Source organism: Gorilla gorilla, chromosome 7 (genome assembly GCF_029281585.2).
Source record: "Gorilla gorilla gorilla isolate KB3781 chromosome 7, NHGRI_mGorGor1-v2.1_pri, whole genome shotgun sequence".
Classification (NCBI taxonomy): domain Eukaryota; kingdom Metazoa; phylum Chordata; class Mammalia; order Primates; family Hominidae; genus Gorilla; species Gorilla gorilla.
The window spans coordinates 4,406,414-4,430,425 of NC_073231.2; positions in this window are offsets into that span (position 1 = coordinate 4,406,414).

Here is a 24,012-nt window from a genome sequence, read left to right on the forward strand (position 1 = left end):
CTGTATGAACATGGAAATATCTACACCGCTATCTGTATGAACATGGAAATATCTACACCGCTATCTCTATGAACATGCAAATATCTACACAGCTATCTGTATATCAATGGAAATATGTACACTGCTATCTCTATAAACATGGAAATAACTACACTGCTATCAGTATAAACATGGAAATAACTACTCTGCTATCTGTATAAACATGGAAATATCTACACTGCAATCTGTATAAACATGGAAATATCTTCACCGCTATCTGTATAAACATGGAAATATCTACAATGCTGTCTGTATAAACTTGGAAATAACTACACCCCTATCTCTATAAACATGGAAATATCTATACCGCTATCTGCATAAACATGGAAATATCTACTCCGCCATCTCAATGAACATGGAAATATATACACGGCCATCTGTACGAACATGGAAATATCTACACCGCCATCTGTATGAACATGGAAATATCTACACCACTATCTGTATGAACATGGAAATATCTACACAGCTATCTGTATGAACGTGGAAATATCTACACCGCTATCTGTATGAACATGGAAATATCTACACCGCTATCTGTACGAACATGGAAATATCTACACCGCTATCTGTATGAACATGCAAATATCTACACAGCTATCTGTATATCAATGGAAATATCTACACTGCTATCTCTATAAACATAGAAATAACTACACTGCTATCTGTATAAACATTGAAATATCTAAACCGCCACCTGTATGAACATGGACATATCTACACAGCCATCCGTACAAACATGGAAATATCTACACCGCCATCTGTATGAAAATGTAAATATCTACACTGCCATCTGAATGAACATACAAATATCTACACCGCTAACTGTATGAACATGGAAATATCTACACTGCTATCTATATGAACATGGAAATATCTACACCGCAATCTGTATGAACATGGAAATATCTACACCGCTATCTGTATGAACATGGAAATATCTACACCGCTATCTGTATGAACATGGAAATATCTACACCGCTATCTGTATGAACATGGAAATATCTATACCGCTATCTCAATAAACATGGAAATAACTACACTGCTATCTGTATAAACGTGGAAATATCTACACCGCCATCTCTATTAACATGGAAATATCTACACCGCCATTTGTATGAACATGGAAATATCTACACCGCCATCTCTATGAACATGGAAATATCTTCACCGCCATTTGTATGAACATGGAAATATCTACACCGCCATTTGTATGAACATGGAAATATCTACACCGCCATCTGTACGAACATGGACATATCTACACCGCCATCTGTATTAAGATGGAAATATCTACACCGCTATCTGTATAAACATGGAAATATTGGCACCACTATCTGTATAAACATGCAAATATCCGCATGGCTATCTGTATAAACATGGAAATATCTACACTGCTATCTGCATAAACATGGAAATATCCACACCGCTATCTGTGTAAACATGGAAAGGTCTACACCGCTATCTGTGTAAACATGGAAATATCTACACCGCCATCTGCGTAAACATGAAAATATCTACACCGCCATCTCTACAAACATGGAAATATCTACACCGCCATCTGTATGAACATGGAAATATCTACACCGCCTTCTCTATCAGCGTGGAAATATCTACACCGCTATCTGTATGAACTTGGAAATTTCTACACAGCTATCTGTATATCAATGGAAATAACTACAATGCTATCTCTATAAACATGGAAATAACTACACTGCTATCTGTATAAACATGTAAATATCTGCACCGCCATATCTATGAACATGGAAATATCTACAGAACCATTTCTGTGAATATGGAAATATCTACACCGCCATCTCTATGAACATGGAAATATCTATACCGCCATTTGTATGAACGTGGAAATATCTACACCGCCATCTGTATGAACATGGAAATATCTTCACCGCCATCTGTATAAACATGGATATATCTACACCGGCATCTGGATGAACATTTAAATATCTACACCGCTATCTGCATGAACATGGAAATATCTACACAGCTATCTGCATATACATGGAAATATCTACACAGATTTCTCTATAAATATGGAAATAACTTCAGCGCTATCTCTATAAACTTTGAAATATCTACACCGCCATCTGTATGAACATGGAAATATCTACACCGCCATCTGTACGATCACGGACATATCTACACCGCCATTTGTATTAAGATGGAAATATCTACACCGCTATCTGTATAAACACGGAAATATCTGCACCACTATCTGTATATACATGGAAATAACCGCCCCGCTATCTGTATAAACTTGGAAATACCTACACCGCTATCTGCATAAACATGGAAATATCCACACCGCTATCTGTGTAAACATGGAAATGTCTACACTGCTATCTGTGTAAACATGGAATTATCTACACCGCCATCTGTGTAAACATGAAAATATCTACACCACCATCTCTATAAACATGGAAATATGTACACCGCCATCTGTATGAACATGGAAATATCTACAACGCCATTTGTATGAACACGGAAATATCTACACCGCCATCTGTATGAACATGGAAATATCTTCACCGCCATCTGTATGAACATGGATATATCTACACCGGCATCTGGATGAACATGGAAATATCTACACCGCTATCTGCATGAACATGGGAATATCTACACAGCTATCTGCATATACATTGAAATATCTACACAGCTTTCTCTATAACCATGGAAATAACTACACCGCTATCTGTATGAACATGGAAATAAGTACACCGCCATCTATAGGAACATTGAAATATCTACACCGCCATATATTTGAACATGGAAATACCTACACAGCCACCTGTATGAACATGAAAGTATCTTCACCGCCATCTGTATGAACATGGAAATATCTACACCGCTAACTGTATGAACATGGAAATATCTTCACTGATATCTGTATGAACATGGAAATTACTACACCGCTATCTGTATGAACATGGAAATATCTACACCACTATCTGTATGAACATGGAAATTACTACACCGCTATCTGTATGAACATGGAAATATCTACACCACTATCTGTATGAACATGGAAATACCTACACCGATATGTGTATGAACATGGAAATATCTACACCGCTATCTGTATGAACATCGAAATATCTACACAGCTATCTGCATATACATGGAAATATCTATACAGCTTTCTCTACAAACATGCAAATAACTACACCGGTATCTCTCTAAACTTGGAAATATCTACACCGCCATCTGTATGAACATGGAAATATCTACTCCACCAACTGTAGGAACATGGAAATATCTACGCCGCCATCTGTACGAACATGGAAATATCTACACTTTCATCTGTAGGAACATGGAAATATCTGCACCGCCATCTGTATTAACATGGAAATATCTACACCGCCATCTGTATGAACATGGAAATATCTACACCGCCAACTCTATGAACATGGAAATATCTACACCGCCATCTGTATTAACATGGAAATATCTACACCGCCATCTGTATGAACATGTAAATATCTACACCGCCATTTGTATGAACATGGATATATCTACACAGCCATATGGATGAACATGGAAATAACTACACCGCTATCTGTATGAAGATGGAAATATCTATACCGCTATCTGTATGAACATGGAAATATCTTCACCGCTATCTGTATGAACGTGGAAATATCTACAACGCTATCTGTATAAACAATGAAATATTTACTCCGCTATCTCTATAAACCTGGAAATAACTACAACAATATCTCTATAAGCATAGAAATATCTAGTCCGCCATCTCTATAAACATGGAAATATCTACACCGCCATCTGTATGAACATGGAAATATCTGTACCGCTATCAGAATAAGCATGGAAATATCTACACCGCCATCTCCATAAACATGGAAATATCTACACAGCCATCTGTATGAAAATGGAAATACCTACACCACCATCTCTACAAAGATGAAAATATCTACACCGCTATCTGTATGAACATGGAAATATCTACATTGCTATCTGTATAAAACTAGAAGTATCTACACCTCTAACTCTATAAACATGGAAATATCTACTCTGCTATCTGTATAAACAAGGAAATATCTAGACCGCCGTATCTATAAACATGGAAATATCTACACCGCTATCTCTATAAACTCTGAAATCTCTACACTGCTATGTGTATCAACATGGAAATATCTACACGGCTATCTCTGTAAACATGGGAATATATAAACCGCCCTCTGTATAAACATGGAAATATCCACACCGCCATCTGTATGAACATGGAAATATCTACACTGCCGTCTGTATGAACATGGGAATATCTGCACCGCCATCTGTATGAACAAGGAAATATCTACAACGCCATCATTATGAAGATGGAAATATGTACAACGCTATCTGTATAAACACGGAAATATCTACACCGCTATCGGTATAAACATCGAGATATCTACACCGCTATCTGTATAATCATGGAAATATCTACACCGCTATCTCTATAAACTTGGAAATAACTACACCACTATCTCTATAAACATGGAAATATCTAGACCGCCATGTCTATAAACTTGGAAATGTCTACACCGCCATCTGTATAAACATGGAAATATCTATACCGCTACCTATATAAAGTTGGAAATATCTGCAACGCTATCTCTATCAACATGGAAATATCTACACCGCTGTCTCTATAAACTTGGAAATATCTACACCGCTATGCATGTCCTCATGGAAATATCTACACCGCCATTTCTATAAACATGGAAATATCTACACTGCCAACTCTATGAAAATGGAAATATCTACACCGCCATCTCTATAAAGGTGGAAGTATCTACACCGCTATCTGTATGAACATGGAAATATTCACATTGCTAACTGTATAAAAACGGAAATACCTACACTGCTATGTCTATAAAGATGGAAATATCTACACCACCATCTGTATAAATCTGGAAATATCTACACTGCTATCTGTATAAACATGGAAATATCTACACTGCTATCTGTATAAACATGGAAATATCTACAACACTATCTCTATAAACTTGGAAATAACTACACCACTATCTCTATAAACATGGAACAACTACACCGCCATCTGTATGAACATGGAAATAGCTTCACCGCCATCTGTATGAACATGGAAATATCTACACCACAATCTGTATGAACATAGAAATATCCACACCGCTATCTGTATGAACATGGAAATATCTACAACGCTATCTGTATAAACATGGAAATATTTACTCCACTATCTCTATAAACTTGGAAATAACTACAACACTATCTCTATAAGCATAGAAATATCTAGTCCGCCATCTCTATAAACATGGAAATATCTACACTGACATCTGTATAAACATGGAAATATCTACACCGCTATCAGAATAAGCATGGAAATATCTACACCGCCATCTCTATAAACATGGAAATATCTACACAGCCATCTGTATGAACCTGGAAATATCTACATTGCTATCTGTATAAAAATGGAAGTATCTACACCGCTATCTCTATAAACATGAAAATATCTACTCTGCTATCTGTATATACAAGGAAATATCTAGACCGCCATATCTATAAACATGGAAATATCTGCACCGCTATCTCTATAAACTCTGAAATCTCTACACCGCTATGTGAATCAACATGGAAATATCTACACCGCTATCTCAGTAAACATGGGAATATGTAAACCTCCCTCTGTAAAAACATGGAAATATCTACACTGCCATCTCTATAAAGATGGAAATATCTAAACCGCCATCTGTATGTACATGCAAATATCTACACCGCTATCTGTATAAAGAAGGAAATATCTATACCGCCATCTGTATAAACATGGAAATATCTACACCGCTATTTGTATAAAGATGGAAATATCTACACCGCTATCTGTATAAACAGGGAAATATCTACACCGCTATCTGTATAAACATGGAAATATCTTCACCACTATCTGTATAAACATGGAAATAACTACACCGCTATCTTTATAAACATGTAAATATCTACAATGCTATCGGTGTAAACATGGAAATGTCTACACCGCTATCGGTGTAAACATAAAAATATCTAAAACGATATCTCTATAAACTTGGAAATATCTACACCGCCATATCTGTAAATGTTAAACATCTACACCGCCATCTGTATAGACATGTAAATATCTACACCGCCATCTCCATAAATATGGATATATCTACTCCGCCAACTGCATGAACATGGAAATATCTACACCACCCTCTGTATAAAGCTGGAAATATCTACACCGCTTTCTGTATGAACATGGAAATATCCACACAGCTATCTGTATAAACATGGATATATCAACACAGCTATCTCTAAAAACATGGAAATACCTACACCGCTATCTGTGTAAACATGGAAATATCTAAACCATTATCTGTATAAATGTGGAAATATCTACACCGCCATCTCTATGATCATGGAAATATCTACACCGCCATTTGTATGAACATGGAAATATCTACACTGCCATCTGTATGAACATGGAAATATCTTCAAAGCCATCTGTATGAACATGGATATATCTACACCACTATGTGGATGAACAGGGAAATATCTACAACGCTATGTGTATGAACATGGAAATACCTGCACAGCTATCTGCATATACATGGAAATATATACACAGCTTTCTCTATAAACATGGAAATAACTACACCGCTATCTCTATAAACTTGGAAATATCTACACCGCAATCTGTATAAAGGAGGAAATATATACACCGGTATCTGTATGAACATGGAAATATCTACACCGCTATCTGTATAAACCTGGAAATATCTACATGGCTATCTCTATAAACATGGAAATATCTACACCAGTATCTGTATGAACATGGAAATATCTACACCGTTATCTGTATGAACATGGAAATATCTACACCGCCATCTGTAGGAACATGGAAATATCTACACAGCCATCTGTATGAACAAGAAATATCTACACAGCTATCTGTATAAACATAGAAATATCTTCACCGCCATCTGTATGAACATCGAAATATCTACACCGCCATCTGTATGAACATGGAAATATCTACACCGCTATCTCTATAAACATGGAAATACCTACACCGTTACCTGTATAAACATGGAAATATCTAGATCGCAATCTCTATAAACATGGAAATATCCACACTGCTATCTGGATAAACATAGAAATATCTACACCGCTATCTCTATAAACATGGAAATACCTTCACCGTTACCTGTATAAACATTGAAATATCTACACCACTATCTCTATAAACATGGAAATAACTACACCTCTATCTCTATAAAGATGGAAATATCTAGACCGCCATCACTATAAACAGGGAAATATCCACACCGCTATCTGTATGAACATGGAAGTATCTACACCGCCATCTGGATGAACATGGAAATATCAACACCGCTATCTGTATGAATATGGAAAAATCTACTCCGCTATCTGTATTAACATGGAACTATCTACACTGCTATCTCTATAAACATTAAAATATCTTCACCGCTATCTCTATGAACATGGATATATCTACACTGCTATCTGTATGTACATTGAAATACCTACACTGCTATGTCTATGAACATGGAAATGACTTCACCGCTATCTCTATGAACATTGAAATACCTAGACTGCCATCTGTATAAACATGGAAATATCTACACCGCCATCTGTATAAACATGGAAATACCTACACCGTCATCTGTATAAACATGGAAATATCTACAGCGCCGTCTGCATAAACCTGGTAATTTCTACACTGCTATCTGTATAAACATGGAAATATCTACACTGCTATCTGTAAAAAGATGGAAATATGTACACCGCAATATGCATAAACATGGAAATATCTACACCGCTATGTGTATAAACATGGAAATTCTTCACGGCTATCTGTATAAACATGGAAACATCTAGGCCGGTATCTCTATAAACATGGAAATAACTACACCGCTATCTCTATAAACATGGAAATATCTAGACCGCCATCACTATAAACATGGAAATATCCACACCGCTATCTGTATAAACATGGAAATACCTACGCCGCTATCTCTATAAACATGGAAATATCTAGACCACCATCTCTATGAACATGGAAATATCTACACCGCCATTTGTATGAACAAGGAAATATCTACACAGCCATCTCTATGAACATGTGAATATCTACACCGCTATTTGTATGAACATGGAAATATCTACACCGCCATCTGTATGAACATGGAAATATCTTCACCGCCATCTGAATGAACATGGATATATCTACAATGGCATCTGGATGAACATGGAAATATCTACACCGCTATCTGCATGAACATGGAAATACCTACACTGCCATCTGTATGAACATGGCAATATCTTCACTGCCATGTCAATGAGCATGGTAATATCTACACCGCCATCTCTATGAACATGGAAATATCTACACCGCCATCTGTTTGAACATGTAAATATCTTCACCGCCATCTCTATGAACATGGAAATATCAACAACGCCATCAGTATGAACATGGAAATATCTACACCGCTATCTGTATGAACATGGAAATATCTACACCGCTATCTGTATGAACATGGAAATATCTACACCGCTACCTTAATGAACATGGAAATATCTGCTCCGCTATCTGTATAAACAAGGAAATATCTGCACTGCTATCAGTATAATCATGAAAATATCCACACCGCTACGTGTGTAAACATGGAAATATCTTCACCGATATCTGTATAAACATGGAAATAACTACACTGCCATCTCTATAAACATGGAAATATCTACAATTCTATCTGTGTTAACATGGAAAGGTCTACAACACTATCTCGGTAAACATGGAAATATCTACACCGCTTTCTGTATAAACATTGAAATATCAACACCGCCATCTCTATAAACATGGAAATATTTACACCGCCATCTGTAGGAACATGGAAATATCTACACCGCCATCTCTATAAACATGGAAATATCTTCAACGTATCTGTATAAATATGGAAATTACTACACCGCCATCTCTATAGACATGGAAATATCTACACCGCTATCTGTATTAACATGGAAATATCTTCACCGTATCTGTATAAACATGGAAATTACTACACCGCCATCTCTATAGACATGGAAATATCTACATCGCTATCTACATTAACATGGAAATATCTACACCCCCATCTCTATAAACATGGAAATATCTGCACCGCCATCTGTATAAACATGGAAATAACTACACCGCTATCTGTATAAAGATGGAAATTTCTACACCACTATCTCTATAAACTTGGAAATAACTACAACACTATCTCTGTAAACATGGAAATATCTACACCGCTATGTGTATCAACATGGAAATATCTACACTGCTATCTCTGTAAACATGGAATTATCTAAAAAGCCCTCTGTATAAACATGAAAATATTTAAACCACCATCTCTATAAACTTGGAAATATCTACACCGCCATCTGTTTGAACATGGAAATATCTACACCGCCATGTGTACGAACATGGAAATATCTACACCGCCATCAGTATGAACATGGAATTATCTTAACCGCCATCTGTATGAACATGGAAATATCTTCACCGCCATCAGGATGAACATGGAAATATCTACACGGCTATCTGTATGAACATGGAAATATGTACACCGCTATCTGTAGGAACATGGAAATTTCTACACCGGTATCTGTATCAACACAGAAATATCTACACCGCTATCTGTATGAACATGGAAATATCTATACAGCTATCCATACATAAATGGAAATATCTACACCACTATCTCTATGAACATGGAAATATCTACACCGCTATCTCTATAAACATGGAAATATCTACACCGCCATCTCTATGAACATGGAAATATCTACACCGCCATTTGTATGAACATGGAAATATCTACACCACCATCTGTATGAACATGGAAATATCTTCACCGCCATCTGCATGAACATGGAAATATCTAAACCGCCATCTGGATGAACATGGAAATAGCTACACCGCTACCTGTAAGAACATGGAAATATCTACACTGCTATCTGTATGAACATGGAAATATCTGCACCGATATCTGTATGAACATGGAAATATCTACACCGCTCTCTGTATGAACATGGAAATATCTACACAGCTAACTGCATATACACGGAAATATCTACACAGCTTTCTCTATAAACAAGGAAATAACTACACCGCTATCTCTATAAACATGGAAATATCTACACCACCATTTGTATGAACATGAAAATATCTACACTGCCATGTCTATAAACATCGAAATATCTACATCGCCATCTGTATAAACATGGAAATATCTATACCGCTATCTATATAAACATGGAAATATCTACAACCATGTCTCTAGAAACATGGAAATATCTACACCGCTATCTCCATAAACTTGGAAATATCTACACCGCTATGTGTATCAAGATGGAAATATCTACAACGCCATCGATGTAAACATGAAAATATCTAAACCGAACTCTCTATAAACATGGAAATATCTACACCGCCATCTCTATAAACATGGAAATATCTACACCGCCATCTGTATGAACATGAAAATATCTACACTGCAATGTCTATGAGCATGGTAATATCTACCCCACCATCCCAATGAACATGGAAATATATACACCGCCATCTGTTTGAACATGTAAATATCTTCACCGCCATCTCTATGAATATGGAAATATCTACACTGCCATCTGTATGAACATGGAAATATCTACACCGCCATCTTTATAAACATGGAAATATCTACCTCGCCATCTGTATAAACATGGAACTATCTTCACCGCCATCCATATGAACATGGAAATATCTACACCGCCATCTCTATGAACATAGAAATATCTAAACCGCCATCTGTATGAACATGTAAATATCTTCACGACCATCTGTATGAACATGGAAATATCTCCACTGCCATCTGTATGAACATGGAAATAACTACACCGAGATTGGCATGAACATGGAAATATCTACACTGCTATCTGTATGAAAATGGAAATATCTTCACTGCTATCTGTATGAACATGGAAATATCTACACCACCATCTGGAAGAACATGGAAATATCTACACCGCTATCTGTATGAACATGGAAATATCTACACCGCTATCTGTATGAACATGGAAATATCTGCACCGCTATGTGTATGAGCATGCAAATATCTACACAGCTATCTGTATATCAATGGAAATATCTACACTGCTATCTCTATAAACATGGAAATATCTACACTGCTATCTGTATAAACATGGAAATATCTACACCGCCATTTGTATGAACATGGAAATATCTACACTGCTAAGTGTATGAACATGGAAGTATCTACACCACTATCTGTATGAACATGGAAATATCTACACTGTTATCTGTATTAACATAGAAATATCTACACCGCTATCTGTATGAACATGGAAATATCTACACAGCTATCTGTATATCAATGGAAATAACTACACTGCTATCTCTATAAACATGGAAATAACTACACAGCTATCTGTATAAACATGGAAATATATACACCGCCACCTGTATGAACACGGAAATATCTACACTGCCATCCGTACGAACATGGAAATATCTACACCGCCATCTGTATGAACATGTAAATATCTACACGGCCATCTGTATGAACATGGAAATATCTACACGGCCATCTGTATGAACATGGAAATATCTACACCGCTATCTGTATGAACATGGAAATATCTACACTGCCATCTGTATGATCATGGATGTATCTACACCGGCATCTGGGTGAACATGGAAATAACTACACCGCTATATGCATGAACATGGAAATATCTACACAGCTATCTGCATATACATGGAAATATCTACAGAGATCTCTATACAAATATAGAAATAACTACAGCGCTATCTCTATAAACTTCGAAATATCTACACCGCCATCTGTATGAACATGGAAATATCTACACCACCATCTGTATAAACTTGGAAATATGTATACCGCTATCTGCATAAACATGGAAATATCTACACCGCCATCTGTATTAAGATGGAAATATCTACACCGCTATCTCTATAAACATGGAAATATCTGCACCACTATCTGTATAAACATGGAAATATCCGCACCGCTTTCTGTATATACATGGAAATATCTACACCGCTATCTGCATAAACATGGAAATATTCTCACAGCTATCTGTGTAAACAGGGAAATGTCTACACTGCTATCTGTGTAAACATGGAAATATCTACACCGCCATCTGTGTAAACATGAAAATATCTACACCGCCATCTCTATAAACATGGAAGTATCTGCACCGCCATCTGTAAGAACATGGAAATATCTACACCGCCATCTCTATAAACGTGGAAATATCTACACCGCTATCTGTATCAACTTGGAAATATCTACAATGCTATCTGTATAAAACTGGAATTATCTACACCACTATCTCTATAAACATGGAAATATCTACACTGCTGTCTGAATAAGCATGGAAATATCTACACCACTATCTGTATAAACATGGAAATATCTTCACCGCTATCTCTATAAACATGGAAATATCTACAACGCTGTCTCCATAAACATGGAAATATCTACAACGCTGTCTCTATAAACTTGGAAATAACTACACTACTATCTCTATAAACATGGAAATATCTAGACCACCATCTCTATAAACATGGAAATATCTACACCACCATCTGTATAAAAATGGAAATGTCTATACCGCTATCTGCATAAACATGGAAATATCTACACCGCCATCTCTATGAACGTGGAAATATCTACACCGCCATCTGTATGAACATAGAAATATCTACACCGCCATCTGTATGAACATGGAAATATCTACACCGCCATCTGTATGAACATGTAAATATCTACACCGCCATCTGTATGGACATGAAAATATCTACACCGCTATCAGTATGAACATGGAAATATCTACACCGCTATCTGTATGAACATGAAATATCTTCACCGCTATCTGTATAAACATGGAAAATCTACAACGCTGTCTCTATAAACTTGGAAATAACTACACCACTATCTCTGCAAACATGGAAATATCTAGACCGCCATCTCTGTAAACATGGAAATATCTACAACACCATTTGTATAAACATGGAAATATCTATACCGCTATCTGCATAAACATGGAAATATCTACACCGCCATCTCTATGAACATGGAAATATCTACAACGCCATCTGTATGAACATGGAAATATCTACACCGCTATCTGTATGAACATGGAAACATCTACACCGCCATCTGTATGAACATGGAAATATCTACACCGCTATCTGTATGAACATGCAAATATCTACACAGCTATCAGTATATCAATGGAAATATCTACACTGCTATCTCTATAAACATGGAAATAACTACACTGCTATCTGTATAAATGTGGAAATATCTACACCGATATCTGTACGAACATGAAAATATCTACACCGCCATCTGTATAAACATGGAAATATCTATACCACTATCTGTATAAACATGGAAATATCCACAACGCTGTCTCTATAAACATGGAAATATCTACACCACTATCTCTATAAACTTGGAAATATCTACACCGCTATGGTTATCAACATGGAAATATCTACACCGCTATCTGAGTAAACATGGAAATATCTAAACCGAACTCTGTATAAACATGGTAATATCTACACCGCCATCTCTATGAACACGGAAATATCTACACCACCATCTCTTTGAACATGTAAATATCTTCACCGCCATCTGTATGAACATGGAAATATCTACACCACCATCTGTATGAACATGGAAATATGTACACCGCCATCTGTATGAACATGGAAATATCTACACCGATATCTGTATGGACATGGAAATACCTAAACCGCTATCTGTATGAACATGGAAATATCTACACCGCCTTGTGTATGAACATGGAAATATTTACACCGCTATCTGTATGAACATGGAAATATCTACACAGCTAACTTCATATACATGGATATATCTACACAGCTTTCTCTATAAACAAGGAAATAACTACACCTCTATCACTATAAACATGGAAATATCTACACCGCCATTTGTATGAACATGGATATATCGACACTGCCGTCTCTATAAACATGGAAATATCTACACCGCCATCTGCATAAACATGGAAATATCTATACCGCTATCTGTATAAACTTGGAAATATCTACAACGCTATGTGAGTAAACATGGAAATATCTAAACCACCCTCTGTAAAACATGGAAATATCTACACCGCCATCCCTATAAACATCTTAATATGTACACCGCCATCTGTATGAACATGGAAATATCTACACCGCCATCTCTATGAACTTGGAAATACCTACACCGCCATTTGTATGAATATGGAAATATCTACACCGCTATCTGTATGAACATGGAAATATCTTCACCACCACCTGTATGAACTTGGATATATCTACACCAGCATCTGGATGAACATGGAAATATCTACACTGCTATCTGCATGAACATGGAAATATCTACACAGCTATCTGCATATACATGGAAATATACACACAGATTTCCCTATAAACGTGGAAATAACTACACCACTATCTCTATAAACTTCAAAATATCTACACCGCCATCTGGATGAACATGGAAATATCTACACCGCCATCTGCAGCAACATGGAAATATCTACACTGCCATTTGTATTAAGATGGAAATATCTATACCACTATCTGCATAAACATGGAAATATCCATACCGCTATCTGTGTAAACATGGAAATATATTCAGCGCTATCTGCATAAACATGGAAATAACTACACTACTACCTCTATAAACAGGCAAATATCTACAACGCTCTCTGTGTAAACATGGAAAGATCTACACTGCTGTCTGTGTAAACATGGAAACATCTACACCGTTTTCTGTATAAACATGGAAATATCTACACCGCCATCTCTATAAACATGGAAATATCTACACCGCCATCTGTATGAACATGGAAATATCTACACCGCCATTTCTATGAGCATGGTAATATCTACACCTCCATCTCTATGAACCTGGAAATATCTACACAACCATCTCTTTGAACATGTAAATAACTTCACCGCCATCTGTATGAACGTGGAAATGACTACACTGCCCTCTGTACGAACATGGAAATATCTACACTGCTAACTATATAATCAAGGAAATATCTACACCGCTACCCGTATGAACATGGAAATATCTACACCGCTATCTGTATGAACACGGATATATCTACACAGCTATCTGTATATCAATGGAAATATCTACACTGCTATCTCTATAAACATGGAAATAACTACACCGCTATCTGTATGAACATGGAAATAGTTACACCGCCATCTGTAGGAACACGGAAATACCTACACCTCCATCTGTATGAACATGGAAATACCTACACCCTCACCTGTATGAACATGAAAATACCTTCACCACCATCCGTATGAACATGGAAATATCTACACCGCCATCTCTATGAACATGGAAATATCTACACCGCTAACTGCATAAACAAGAAAATAGACCGCGATCTCTATAAACATGTAAATATCTACACCGCTATCAGTATAAACACGGAAATATCTACACCGCTATCTGTATAAACATGGAAATATCTACACGGATCTCTCTATAAACTTGGAAATAACTACACCACCATCTCTATAAACATGGAAATATCAAGACCGCATTCACTATAATCATGGAAATAACTACACCGCCATCTGTATAAACATGGATATAACTACACCGCTATCTCTATGAACATGGAAATATCTACACCGCTATCTGTATGAACATGGAAATATATACACCGCTATCTCTATGAACATGGAAATATCTACACCGCTATCTGTATGAACATGGAAATTTCTACACCGCTATCTCTATGAACATGGAAATATCTACAACGCTATCTGTAAGAACATGGAAATATCTACACAGCTATCTGCATATCACTGGAAATATCTACACTGCTATTTTTATAAACATGAAAATAACTACATCACAATCTGTATAAACATGGAAATATCTAGATCACCATCTCTAAAAACATGGAAATATCTACACCGCCATCTGTATAAACGTGGATATATCTATACCGCTATCTGTATAAACATGGAAATATCTACAACGCTATCATTATAAACATGTATATATCTACAATGCTATCTCTATAAACTTGGAAAAATCTACACTGCTATGTGTATCAACATGGAAATATCTACACCTCTATCTGTGTAAACATGGAAATATCTAAACCGAACTCTCTATAAACATGGAAATATCTACACTGCCATCTGTATAAACGTGGAAATATCTATACCGCTGTCTGCATGAACATGGAAATATCTACACAGCTATCTACATATACATGGAAATATCTACACCGATATCTCTATGAACAAGGAAATAACTACACCGCTATCTGTATAAACTTGGAAATATCTACACGGCCATCTGTGTGAACATGGAAATATCTACACCGCCATCTCTATAAACATGGAAATATCTACACCGCCATCTGCATAAACATGGAAATATCTACACCGATATCTCTATGAACATGGAAATATCTACACCGCCATTTGTATGAACATGGAAATATCTACACCGCCATCTGTATGAACACGGAAATATCTTCACGGCCATCCGTATGAACATGGATATATCTACACCGCCATCTGGATGAACATGGAAATATCAACACCGCTATCTGTATGAACATGGAAATATCTACACAGCTATCTGCATATACATGGAAATATCTACACAGCTTTCTCTATAAACATGGAAATAACTACACCGCTATCTGTATGAACATGGAAATATCTACACCGCCATCTGTAGGAACATGGAAATATCTACACCGCCATCTCTAGGAACATGGAAATATCTACACCGCCATCTGTATTAACATGGAAATATCTTCACCGCCATCTGTATGAACAAGGAAATATATACACCGCTAACTGTATGAACATGGAAATATCTACACGGCCATCTGTAGGAACATGGAAATATCTGCACCGCCATCTGTATTAAGATGGAAATATCTACACAGCTATCTGTATAAAAATGGAAATATGCACACCGCTATCTGTGTAAACATGGAAATATCTTCAGCACTATCTGTATAAACATGGAAATAACTACACCGCTATCTCAATAAACATGTAAATATCTACAAAGCAATCTGTGTAAACATGGAAAGGTCTACACCGCTAACTGTGTAAACATGGAAATATCTACACCGCTTTCTGTATAAACATGGAAATATCTGCACCGCCATCTCTATAAACATGGAAATATCTACACCGAACTCAGTATGAACATAGAAATATCTACACTGCCATCTCTCTGAAGGTGGAATTATCTACACAGCTATCTCTACGAACATGGAAATACCTACACCGCTATCTGTATGAACATGGAAATATCTACACCGCTATCTGTATGAACATGGAAATACCTACACCGCTATCTGTATGAACATGGAAATATCTACACAGCTATCTCTATATACATGGAAATATCTACACCGTTATCTCTATAAACATGGAAATAACTACACCGCTATCTCTATAAACATGGAAATATCTCCATTGCCATCTGTATGAACATGGAAATATCTGCACCGCCATCTGTATGAACATGGAAATATCTACATCGTCATTTGCGTTAAGATGGAAATATCTACACCGCTATCAGTATAAACTTGGAAATATCTACACCGCTACCTGTATAAACTTGGAAATATCTACACCGCTATCTCTATAAACATGTAAATATCTACGACGATATCTGACTAAACATGGAAATGTCTACACCGCCATCTGTATGAACATGGAAATATCTACACCGCTATCTGTATGAACATGCAAATATCTACACAGCTATCAGTATATCAATGGAAATATCTACACTGCTATCTCTATAAACATGGAAATAACTACACTGCCATCTGTTTAAATGTGGAAATATCTACACCGCTATCTGTACGAACATGAAAATATCTACACCGCCATCTGTATAAACATGGAAATATCTATACCTCTATCTGTATAAACATGGAAATATCCACAACGCTGTCTCTATAAACATGGAAATATCTACACCACTATCTCTATAAACTTGGAAATATCTACACCGCTATGGTTATCAACATGGAAATATCTACACCGCTATCTGAGTAAACATGGAAATATCTAAACCGCCCTCCGTATAAACATGGAAATATCTACACCGCCATCTCTATAAATATGGTAAAATCTACACCACCATCTGTATGAACATGGAAATATCTTCACCGCCATCTGTATGAACATGGATATATGTACACCGGCATCTGGATGAACATGGAAATTTCTACACCGCTATCTGCATGAACATGGAAATATCTATACAGCTATCTGAATATAGATGGAAATATCTACACAGAGTTCTCTATAAATATGGAAATAACTACAGCGCTATCTCTATAAACTTTGAAATATCTACACCGCCATCTGTATGAACATGGAAATATCTACACCGCCGTCTGTACAAACATGGACATATCTACACCGCCATCTGCATGAACATGGAAATACCTACACCGCTAACTGTATGAACATGGAAATATCTACACCGCTATCTGTGTGAACATGGACATATCTATACCGTTATCTGTATGAACATGGAAATACCTACACTGCCATCTGTATGCACATTTAAATATCTACACCGCCATGTCTATGAACATGGAAATGTCTACACCACCATTTGTAAGAACATGGAAATGTCTACACCGCCATCTCTATGAACATGGAAATATCTACACCGCCATTTGTATGAACATGGAAATATCTACACTGCCATCTGTATGAACATGGAAATATCTTCACCGCCATCTGTATGAACATGGATATATCTACACGGGCATCTGGATGAACATGGAAATATCTACACCGCTATCTGCATGAACATGGAAATATCTACACAGCTATCTGCATATACATGGAAATATCTACACAGATTTCTCTATAAACATGGAAATATCTACACCACTATCTCTATAAACTTCAAAATATCTACACCGCCATCTGTATGAACATGGAAATATCTACACCGCCATCTGTAAGAACATGGAAATATCTACACCGCCATCTGTATTAAGATGGAAATATCAACACCGCTATCTGCATAAACATGGAAATATCCACACCGCTATCTGTGTAAACATGGAAATAACTTCAGCGCTATCTGTATAAACATGGAAATAACTACACTACTATCTCTATAAACATGTAAATATCTACAACGCTATCTGTGTAAACATGGAAAAGTCTACACCGCTGTCTGTGCAAACATGGAAATATCTACACTGCTTTCTTTATAAACATGGAAATATCCACACCGCCATCTCTATAAACATAGAAATATCTACACCGCCATCTGTATAAACATGGAAATATCTACACTGCCGTCTCTATAACCATGGAAATATCTACACCGCCATCTGTATGAACATAGAAATATCTACACTGCCATCTCTATAAAGGTGGAATTATCTACACCGCTATCTGTATGAACATGGAATTATCCCCACAGTTATCTGCATATACAAGGACATATCTACACAGCTTTCTCTATAAACATGGAAATAACTACACCGCTATCTCTATAAACTTGGAAATATCTACACCACTATGTGTATCAACATGGAAATATCTACATCGCCATCTGTATGAACATGCAAATATCTACACCGCTATCTGTAGGAACGTGGAAATTTCTACACCACTATCTGTAGGAACATGGAAATATCTACACTGCTATCTGTATGAACATACAAATATCTACACAGCTATCTGTATATAAATGGAAATATCTACACTGCTATCTCTATAAACATGGAAATAACTACACTGCTATCTCCATAAACATGGAAATAACTACACCGCCATCTCTATGAACATGGAAATATCTATACCGCCATTAGTATGAACATGGAAATATCTACACCGCCGTCTGTATGAACATGGAAATATCTACACCACTATCTGTATGAACATGGAAATATCTACACCACTATCTGTATGAACATGGAAATATCTACACCGCTATCTGTAAGAACATTTAAATATCTACAACGCTATCTGTACGAACATGGAAATATCTACACAGCTATCTGTATATCAATGGAAATATCTACACTGCTATCTCTATAAACATGAAAATAACTACACCACAATCTGTATAAACATGGAAATATCTACAACGCCATCTCTATAAACATGGAAATATCTACACCGCCATCTGTATAAACATGGAAATAACTATACCGCTATCTGTATAAACATGGAAATATCTACACCGCCATTTGTATGAACATGGAAATATCTACACTGTTATCTGTATAAACTTGGAAATATCTACACCGCTATCTGTATAAACATGGAAATATCTACACCGCAATCTCTATAAACTTGGAAATATCTACACCGCAATGTGTATCAACATGGAAATATCAACACCGCTATTTGTGTAAACATGGAAATATCTAAACCGAACTCTGTATAAACATGGTAATATCTACACCGCCATCTCTATGAACACGGAAATATCTACACCACCATCTCTTTGAACATGTAAATATCTTCACCGCCATCTGTATGAACATGGAAATATCTACACCACCATCTGTATGAACATGGAAATATGTACACCGCCATCTGTTTGAACATGGAAATATCTACACCGATATCTGTATGGACATGGAAATACCTAAACCGCTAACTGTATGAACATGGAAATATCTACACCGCCTTGTGTATGAACATGGAAATATTTACACCGCTATCTGTATGAACATGGAAATATCTACACAGCTAACTTCATATACATGGATATATCTACACAGCTTTCTCTATAAACAAGGAAATAACTACACCGCTATCACTATAAACATGGAAATATCTACACCGCCATTTGTATGAACATGGATATATCGACACTGCCGTCTCTATAAACATGGAAATATCTACACCGCCATCTGTGTAAACATGAAAATATCTACACTGCCATCTCTATAAACATGGAAGTATCTGCACCGCCATCTGTAAGAACATGGAAATATCTACACCGCCATCTCTATAAACGTGGAAATATCTACACCGCTATCTGTATCAACTTGGAAATATCTACAATGCTATCTGTATAAAACTGGAATTATCTACACCACTATCTCTATAAACATGGAAATATCTACACTGCTGTCTGTATAAGCATGGAAATATCTACACCACTATCTGTATAAACATGGAAATATCTACACCGCTATCTCTATAAACATGGAAATATTTACAATGCTATCTCTGTAAACATGGAAATGTCTTCAGTACTATCTCTATAAACGTGGAAATAACTACACCACTATCTCTATAAACATGGAAATATTTAGACCGCCATCTCTATAAACATGGAAATAACTACACCGCCATGTGTAGAAAAATTTAAATATCTATACCGGTATCTGTATAAACATGGAAATATATACAACGCTATCTCTATAAAGATGGAACTATCTACACCGCTATCTTTATAAACTTGGAAATCTCTACAACTCTATGTGTATCAACATGGAAATATCTACACCACTATCTCTGTAAACATGGAAATATCTAAACCACACTCTGTATCAACCTGAAAATATCTACACCGCCATCTCTATAAACATGGAAATATCTACACCGCGATCTGTATGAACATGGAAATATCTACACCGCCATCCGTATAAACATGGAAATATCTACACCGCCATGTCTGTGAACATGGAAATAACCACCGCCATGTGTATGAACATGGAAATATCTACACCACCATCTCTGTGAACATGGAAATATCTACACCGCCATCTGTATGAACAAGGAAATATCTACACCGCCATCTTGATGAACATTGAAATATCTACACCGCTATCTGTATAAACATGGAAATATCTTCACCGCTATCTGTATGAACATGGAAATATCTACACCACTATCTGTATGAACATGGAAACATCTACACGGCTATCTGAAGATGGAAATACCTACACTGCTCTCTGTATGAACATGGAAATATCTACACAGCTATCTGTATATAAACGGAACTGTCTACAATGCTATCTCTATAAACATGGAAATAACTACACCGCTATTTCTATAAACACGGAAATATCTACACAGCCATCTCTATGAACATGGAAATATCTACACCGCCATCTGTATGAACATGGAAATATCTACATCGCCATCTGTATGAAGATGGAAATATCTTCACCGCCATCTGTAAGAACATGGAAATATCTACACCGCCATCTGGATGAACATGGAAATATCTTCACCGCCATCTGTATGAACATGGAAATATCTACACCACTATCTGTATGAACATGGAAATATCTACACCGCTATCTCTATAAACATGGAAATAACTACACCGCTATCTCTATAAGCATGTAAATATTTACAACGCTATCTGTGTAAACATGGAAATGTATACACCGCTATCTGTGTAAACATGGAAATGTCTACACCGCTATCAGTGTAAACATGGAAATATCTACACCGCTATCTGTATGAAGATGGAAATATCTACACTGCTACCAGTATGAACATGGAAATATCTACACCGCTATCTGTATAAACATGGAAATATCCGCACTGCTCTCTGTACAAACATGGAAATATCTACACCGCTATCTGTATAAACATGCAAATATCCGCACAACTATCAGTGTAAACATGGAAATATCTTCACCGCTATTTGTATAAACATGGAAATATCTACACCGCTATCTCTATAAACCTGTAAATATTTACAATGCTATCTCTGTAAACATGGAAATGTCTTCAGTACTATCTCTATAAACGTGGAAATAACTACACCACTATCTCTATAAACATGGAAATATTTAGACCGCCATCTCTATAAACATGGAAATAACTACACCGCCATGTGTAGAAAAATTTAAATATCTATACCGGTATCTGTATAAACATGGAAATATATACAACGCTATCTCTATAAAGATGGAACTATCTACACCGCTATCTTTATAAACTTGGAAATCTCTACAACTCTATGTGTATCAACATGGAAATATCTACACCACTATCTCTGTAAACATGGAAATATCTAAACCACACTCTGTATCAACCTGAAAATATCTACACCGCCATCTCTATAAACATGGAAATATCTACACCGCGATCTGTATGAACATGGAAATATCTACACCGCCATCCGTATAAACATGGAAATATCTACACCGCCATGTCTGTGAACATGGAAATATCAACCACCGCCATGTGTATGAACATGGAAATATCTACACCACCATCTCTGTGAACATGGAAATATCTACACCGCCATCTGTATGAACAAGGAAATATCTACACCGCCATCTTGATGAACATTGAAATATCTACACCGCTATCTGTATAAACATGGAAATATCTTCACCGCTATCTGTATGAACATGGAAATATCTACACCACTATCTGTATGAACATGGAAACATCTACACGGCTATCTGAAGATGGAAATACCTACACTGCTCTCTGTATGAACATGGAAATATCTACACAGCTATCTGTATATAAACGGAACTGTCTACAATGCTATCTCTATAAACATGGAAATAACTACACCGCTATTTCTATAAACACGGAAATATCTACACAGCCATCTCTATGAACGTGGAAATATCTACACCGCCATCTGTATGAACATGGAAATATCTACATCGACATCTGTATGAAGATGGAAATATCTTCACCGCCATCTGTAAGAACATGGAAATATCTACACCGCCATCTGGATGAACATGGAAATATCTTCACCGCCATCTGTATGAACATGGAAATGTCTACACCGCTATCTGTATGAACATGGAAATATCTACACCGCTATCTCTATAAACATGGAAATAACTACACCGCTATCT